Source organism: Seriola lalandi, unplaced genomic scaffold, assembly GCF_002814215.2.
Source record: "Seriola lalandi dorsalis isolate HSWRI2012SDOR001 ecotype SW California unplaced genomic scaffold, Sedor1 jcf7180002054748, whole genome shotgun sequence".
Classification (NCBI taxonomy): domain Eukaryota; kingdom Metazoa; phylum Chordata; class Actinopteri; order Carangiformes; family Carangidae; genus Seriola; species Seriola lalandi.
In genome coordinates, this window is record NW_019525301.1 from 6,249,194 (window position 1) to 6,257,467 (window position 8,274).

Here is an 8,274-nt window from a genome sequence, read left to right on the forward strand (position 1 = left end):
GTTTAGAACCCACACTCTTTTACTATGAAGCTACGTGCAGACTGTGGAACAGGGATGTCCCTGAAGAAGACTTGTCAGGATAGTACCACATGTTGCTCCAGAACGTCACTGGTGACCTGTCAGAGGTTCTGGATGTTGTTGTACTAAGTGGACACTTAATGGAGCAGGAACAGTTTAGACCTAACCTGAACCATGATTCCTTCAGTCAGTCTGTATTCATAATTAATTTACATTATCCTGAAGCTAAACTCTGATCTCTGTAGTACTTATTAAAATGTTAATTCAACCACCTCCAGGTAAATTGGAGATTCATACCGGCTGCTCTCCGTGTTTCTACTGTAACTAACTCTTTTAATACAGTTAATTCAAATACAATGAATATCACCACAGAATTACTATTTCATAAAAACCACATCCACCAAAGGCAGTGAAATTAAAGTAGAGGCCAATAATTCAAACTGAAACCAGACAGAGTTCATTTAAACACTCAAACATACTGCAGATCAAACCTGACCCGGTCTGACCCTCCTCTTAGTGTTTAGAACTGGTCTGATCCTCCTCTCAGCATTTAGACCTGGTCTGACCCTCCTCTCAGCATTTAGACTGCTCCAACAGACCAAAGCTTTGACGTGATGTTTATGAACAATGATACAGCCATGAGCCTATTGATCTCACAGCTCCGCTCTGTGGGTCAGACACTGCTGACCACAACAACCAGCCAGCTGCTGACAGTCTAAAACACTGCACAGTGTGACCAGAACAAACACAGTGGTGAACCCAGCAGGACTAACAGGAGCCCCCACATGAGACCTTTGATTTGAATGTAGATTTTTCAGGGTCAGAGGTCAAACTGATAAATGATAACAAACTCTGCCAGGACACAAAAAAGATTATTTTATAATATTTACCAAGTGTTTAGAGTGTAGAGTTACAAGCCAACAACAAAAAGCAAGCACTAAGCAGCAGCTCTGTCTTGATGAGAGAGGTCAGAGGTCAGAGGAGTAAGGACAGACTGGTTGGGGCTGACAGAAAGGCTACAGTCACTCAGACAACCACTCTTTACAACTGTGCTGAGCAGAAAAGCTTCTGACTGAACAACACATCCAACCTACAAAAGCAGAAGACCATGTTAGATTCCACTTCCTGTAACCAAGAACAGAAAGCTCCAGTGGATACATACTCAGGTGATTGAAAGGTGACTGGATTTAATTTGGCACAGAATGTGCAATTAAAATAACTTATATACAGTATATATTTTATAATGATTTTAATCTTCAGTAAAAATAATTTTATATTCAACCAATTTGTTAAAGAGAAATATTAAATATCATCGGTTGTATAAAACAATTAATGTTACTGTTATTAGACATTGTTCTTTTGTTTTTATCAGTATGTTAATTGACATTATTAGCATTTTAATATGTATAATGTTATATCATCAGTTCCTTATGCAAGACATGTATCAGCTGGGACAGTCTGACTCAGGAGCTATGTGCCATTTATCTGAAACTGAACTCCGGATTAAGGGACTCCAATGCTTCATTAGCTGGTATGCAGTAAGCACTGATAACATGCAGGACACTGAACTGTGTCTAACAAACAACTGAGACTGAGTTTATATGAAGAGGGTTATGATCCATCACAGACCTTCTCTATCAGTGTTAAATATTCCTGATGAGCATTATCAGAGACTTCTTCAACAACATTCATTCATTAACGTTTATCTGCACAGTCATAAAATGTTTAGACTGAATGTCTCTGCAACATGTTTACTGCCTTCAGTCATTTTCTTCCAGCATCATTAACATCCTGTTCAACAAGATGTGGGAAATGTCCTGGTTAGAGATAAATATTTAAAGAGTTGGCTTGAAATAGACAAAAATCTTCATTAACCCTCTTTCCTGAACCTTGACCTCAGTGCTTGGAGCCTGAACATGACCACAGTATGTTTGAGATGTTTGAAGGTGTTTTCTGGAGGACTGGGGAGAGAGAGACTCTGATGATCAGTGGGTTTGTAGAATAAAGACTGGCATCTGCTCTTCTGCCATGACAGCTTCACCACAGACACAGCTGCAGTACAGTTAACATCAGACCAGAGTCATACAGAGGCACCAGCCTCCACACTAACAACAGGCTGCAGGTCAGGTGGTTTTTGATGCTGTTCTCCAGCTACAACAGATTCTGCTCAAGAATCACCTGCTGGCCTGGTTTCATCACTTCACAGCAGGTCTGCTCCAAACATAGGCAGCAGATGTCTGCCCCAGTTGGCAACAGCAACCCTTACAGATTTCACAAGTTGACAGAACCTGGGCCATGCTGCCCCCTGGTGGACAGAGCAGGATGACACGCAAGCGTGCACACACACACACACACACACACACACACACACACACACACACACACACAAACCCAGCAGTGATAACTCCATCCCTTCCAGGGTTTCCTCTGTAAATGATATCAAATCAAACTTAACCTAAAAATTTAACACTTGTTAGCTGCTGTTAACTGACAAACACACATCTCATGAACATGATGAAAAACTTTGACTCTTTCACCTTCCATAAGGTTCATGTCAGTTTGTCTGAAGCTGACACGGTCTAACAGTCCGAGGTCGACGATTCTTCTCTACACTACTATTCAGAGCAAAGGTGTGTTTGCAGGTATATGAGCAGAGAGCTGACTGGATGTGCAGAGGAACAGTGAGACCAGTAGGAGACAGCAGCCTGTGGCTGGACAGCTGTAGTACAGGATTCTAATTAAGAAACCTGGTCTGGCTCTAAAATGTTCCACCTGCTTTCACTGCACTGTGAATTATTTGTTGTTTGTTCTGCTTAATTTCCTCTGCTGCTTTAAAATTTGAGTAAAACGGAACTCAGGTTAATGTTAAGATTTTCAGTAAACCTGAAATATGAAGTTGAACTGACAGTTTAGGCAGTTGATAGAGTTCCTCAGTTTAAAGAGGCAGTTGTTCATTGTCATGAAGATGTTACAGCTACAGCTGTTTCAGCCTCTTTAAACCAGAGTCAGTCACAAACACATGTGAGATTGAGCCCAGTGACTTTAGTGCTCAGTGTCAGATCTGACTTCAGTACTGGCCTTCATGGTTGGAGAAAACAACCAAGGATTTATTTATGCCCATGTTTATAAGTTATAAAGTCTGGACATTTGAACTTAAACAGAACGGACATATTTATATTTAGTTGATGAGAATATATGATACCTTTAAATGCCTGTCTGATGTCTCATCAAACTACTAATACCCAGACGCAGTGATTATTGACAATTGGCTGCTGATTTTATTGGCACCCTGAAACAGTAGGGGCCCTTTAAAAAATCGCCATTCAGGACACGGTCTCCTTGGAAACAGCTCAAACATGTTTCAGGGACAATGCTATAGTCTATAGGCTTTATATTTACACTAATAAATTTACAGAGGGGGTCTCTCTGACTGTAAAATACTATGGATGTAGTAAGGATTTTCATAGTATATCTTAGTCATGTATACCAAATATGACTAACGAGGACAAATAAAATACTTTCTTAAGCTGTGTATGAACTGATATAGTTTATGTTGTGTTTTATACCCGTTTTACACCCGAATTATTAGGAACAAACAGGTTTTTTAAATGTGGATAAACCTGCTAACAAAGATGATTGACCTCTTCCACTGCCAGTCGACTTTGTCTTTCTGTTCGGACAGAAGATACCCACAACAACGAGTAGCAATGTCATCGCATGCAGTTAACAGAGTGCAGACACAGAGGCAGTCGAGAAACAGTAATCTGTTCGCCGGCATGCAAACTGGTTGGTGCTCATGTAAAGTTATAATTGATTAATGTGTGTTGGTACTGTGGGAACAGTGGTTACACAACCTTAGAAATGAGCCACAGTTTAAAGATCCCCTCCAATGAAAATCAAGTTTTTAACCTTAATAATAATAACTAGACCTGTAAGCAGGTATGAACCCCCATGCCATTCGCCCCCGGTTGCCCATCAAGGTGGCGCAAGTCTGAGGAAAACTTTGGTCAAAAAGTTGTATTTTTGAAGTTGTAAAGGTTAAACAGAAGGAATTTAAGTTTTTCTGTGGTAGGCCATGGCCATTCTGATCAATCATTACCAAATTTTAACCATGGACTCAAGAATGTATTTTGAACAAGCACACCAAATTTCATACAAATCCACGTAGCTAATTTCACGATTTAAAGTTTTCAGGTTTGTGACGCCCCCTAGCGGCCAATTAGCACCAAATTTGATACAGACCCCCCCTCCCTCACATGAGAAACCAAAGTCTTAAGTTTTGTTTTAATACCAATATTTTCCCCAACACTTCCCATTTTGACCACAGGAAGTTCTTCCATTGTAACTTGCGCATCTTTTGAAGGAATACAAATCCTTTCATCAAGAGCATCAATAGATTCTCTCTGCCAAGTTTCATGTATATCGGACTTAATGCCAATGAGGACTTAAAAAGTAAGTTGCATTTTGCTGAAAATAATTATTGGGGGAAATGGGCGTGGCCTATATGATGAGATCCAGCTGATGGAGTGTTTCCACCTTGAACTGCAGTGAACAAATGTTAAAAACAATTTCAGACAGCCAGGGTTTCATAGGTCACAAACCTAAGAAACCAATACTGTCAACTTGTGGGGACGGGGGGCAGGGCTAAATAAACCTGAAACCTTGTCAGTACAGAGAGAGAGAGTTAGCATTAGCACAACCACTAACACTGTGTCAGCCACTGCCAGTTACAAGCTAACCGCTTACCGTTCTGATATGTCTGCTAGTCTCTGATTCTGGTCACAGCAGACTCCTCATCTGAGTTTGCTTCTGACTGAGGCTCAAACATGTGTCTAAGTCTCTCTCCTCTAACCATCTACATACTCTCTGCTCTTTCACCTGTCAACCTTGAGCAAGCAGGTGGTGTGCAGGGCCTGATCCAGATTTCTCAATCAGGAAGTAAGAGTAGAAGCTTTAGACACAGTTTTTATGTGTGACAACCATGTAAAACAAAATATTATTCATAGTAGAGGGGTAACGTTCAGGTAAAAGTAGAGTCTACATGTGAACCTATGAGTCACTGTCAGATGCTTTAATACAAACACAGGTACAGGGTTTTGTACAACAGTCAGTACAGGACTGACAGAGGACCAGGTCCAACATATGGTTCAGGATCCACATCAGTCTCAGATTCTAACATCTCACACATGTGTACTCTACATGTTACATAACATCCAGTAGCTGAACTGATCACTGACACATGTACTCTGTTTAGACTGTGCATGTATGAGATTGTGTTCGTGTGTGTGTACAGACTGAGAAGACACAGCTTGACCACAGAAACAGGCAGTCACTGTCAGACCAGGTCACATAGAGACCAGGCTGTGTCACTCAGTCATAAAGGAAAAGATGAGACAGACTCTCACTCAGATGAAGACCAGGACCTGAGAGAGGTTCATACATGCAGAGTTCCTCCTCACAGACTGTCCTGTCCAAAGCTGTATTTATTGTTTCATTTAATATACTGTAGGTGTCTGATGTTTCGTTGTGAGTGAAAGAAAGAAAGAAAGAAAGAAAGAAAGAAAGAAAGGTCAGCCCTGCCTCAGAAGAGCAGGGGCTAACACACTGGACTGTTTCTACCTCTAGAGAGCAGGGGGAGGGTGACAGTTATCTGAAAGTGATGGAGGCCAGGGTGGGAAAGGGGGGTAGCAGGGAAAGAAGAAGTTGGAGGGAAAAGGAGAGAAGAGGGAGAACTTAAGTCTGCTTAAATACATCTATATATCTACTGAATAAGTACACACACACGCATACACTCCTTTCCAGGTGTGCAGCTGTGTGTGTGTGTGTGTGTGTATGTGTGTGTGTGTGTGTGTGTGTGTGTGTGTGTGTGTGTGTGTGTGTGTGTGTATGTTAATGCAGGTGTGATTTCTCCTGAAACAACACTACCATTAGTAAGTCCTCCAGACGTCTGTTCAGATCAGTAATTGATCTGATGTTCTCATCAGGGTCTCTCAAGACCATCACAACTTGTAAAGGACCTAACTTTATTTAAGAGTCTAATGTTAGGGGATGATCAATCATGGTTACGGGAAAATCATCCAAATGTACAGACAGGTACAAAGACTCTGTCAGCCCACATACGCACCTTCCTGAAGGTCCTGTGGCACCTTCACCTTCCTCTATCACTCCTGACAGACAACAGTAATTATTCACTCGACCACCAGAGGAACAGAACACAACATGTTTACACATTAGTTTCATCTGTTACTGAAAAGCTCAAATCCGACTTTACAGCTGATCTCAGAATAAACCACATGAAAATAGCTCAGCAGGATAACCCACCTCTCTAACAGTAACCTGTATGTTCATAATGTCACCACATCAAAGTTAATAAATACTCTGCTTCTGTGACGTGTTCATCTTGAGGTGAAAAGTCACAGTATAAAAACAGCTTTATTCTCAGTTCAGTGGTGAAGACCACGAGCTGAAAAATGTTGGGAACTGTACTTATTCTGCTCTTATCAACCACTCAAAGCCTCACAGCACTGGTCACAGTCATCCATTCACATTCACACAGTGATTTTCTACCACAGCTGCCCACTGATCTTACATTTAAGTCATGACCTTCTCAGTCTTTTACTTTTCTCCATCCACCATGGAAGTGAGAGAAGTCATCGCCTTCTCAGAGCTCAAAAGCTCTGCACAGAAGAGCAAGTGTAGAGTATTACTGGAAGAGCAGAGGACAGGGGACATGGATTATACTGCTGCTCTGAGAACTGTCTGAGACCAAGATGTGAGCTGACTCTAGCTGCCGTCATCCTCAGTGATCTGTAAACTCAGCAAAGCCAGGTCTCAGTCTCACAGAGGAGATTGAAAATAAAGATACTGTATTCCTCACTCACACACCAGGGCAACAATGAGAAAGAGACTTCAAACAATATATAAATGCTGTATCATGTATCTGTGAGGGACACAGTTACGTTTTCCCAACAGAAACTGAACACAGAAGAAACTGGAGATCCCTTCCTTCTCTCCCTCCACCGTCTGAAATAAAGAACACATGCAGCAGCTCTTACCTTCCCTCACCATCCCCTCCTTCAATCTCTTCTCTTCTCCTCTTTGTTGCTCTCTCTCTCCGGTCTTCCTGTCGGTAGCAGATGCCTACAACATGCTGGGGCTTGGCTGGAATGAGCCAGTCTGCAGAAAGTCCCACTAGTCTAAGGAAAATAAGAGAGAGAGGAAAAGACAGGAAGAGTTTCAATCTGCATGTGAGCAGAGAATCGAAAGAAAAGAGAAATATGAAACCTCCAGAGCTCCAGAAACAATCAACCCCTCCCTCCCTCCTCCTCCGGCTGTCTCCCTCCATCTCCCTCTCTGCTTCCCTCCCTTTTCTCCTCTGCCTCATCTCCCACTTGCGTCAAAGCACTTAGCCCTTCATCCTGTCCATTTTTACTCTTCTTCCTCCCACTCCTTGCTTTCCCCTATTTCTTCCTCAGACCAGAGAAAGAGGATCAGTTCAGAGTTAGAGACTCACAGAGGGAACAGAAGAGCTGAACATCACAAACACCAAGGTTGAAACAAAGACAAAGAGGAAGTGGTCCATGTTCTTCATCATGATGTTTCAAAACTCACCCTCTGAGCAGAGTCTGTTTTAGAAAGAAAATTGGGCTGAAGTGAAAAACTGAACCTGGTTTAAAGGAATAGGCTGCTGTTACTCTAAAAAGTCCCAAACCAACAATGTGTTGGCCTCTCAATACTTCACAAAACAACACAGGATAGTGAAGATGTCAACACAAAGGCTCCACAGTGGGGATTTGAGCTCATTTTTAATGCTGAGGAAGAGTTTGGGAGTCACCACAGTCATTATGAAATGTGACTGTCTATAACAGTGGTTCTCAAAGAACCGTCAAGGAGTGGGGTCTAGGGACCCCCAGGGCTCCTGCAGCAAAAACAGGAATAATTTATTTTCACTATAAAGTCTGTAATAACACATCTGAAAGTAAAAATCTGATCAGGTGGGGTATGTGGTCTAATTTGTGTCTGTTTAGGGTCCTTGATATGAAAAAGTTTGGGAACAACTTGTCTAGAGTTTCATGGAAACCCATCAATAGCTGTCAATATTTCAGTCTGTAGCAACCAGCTGACCACCATCCACAGAGCTACTAACATCACTACAGATGGTTCATAGTTCAACAATTCCTTTTTTTTTAAAGGGCTTTAAAACAGATGGATGTTGTAGTTCTTATCTAACTTTACTCACAAAAGAACAAACACTGC

The 8,274-nt window shown here is 41.7% G+C and overlaps 1 protein-coding gene across 2 annotated transcripts in view; it reads right to left on the bottom strand.

The window, feature by feature from the left end:
• plekha6 (pleckstrin homology domain containing A6) overlaps positions 1-7,222 on the bottom strand; it is a 91,736-nt gene extending 84,514 nt beyond the window's left edge. The window contains exon 1 of one of the 2 annotated variants that reach the window (XM_023424779.2): positions 7,074-7,222. The gene's annotated coding sequence lies outside the window, so the exon portion shown is untranslated. The remainder of the gene's footprint in view (positions 1-7,073) is intronic. The other variant, XM_023424781.2, reaches the window with a different exon arrangement.
• Between the last annotated feature and the right edge of the window lie 1,052 nt (positions 7,223-8,274).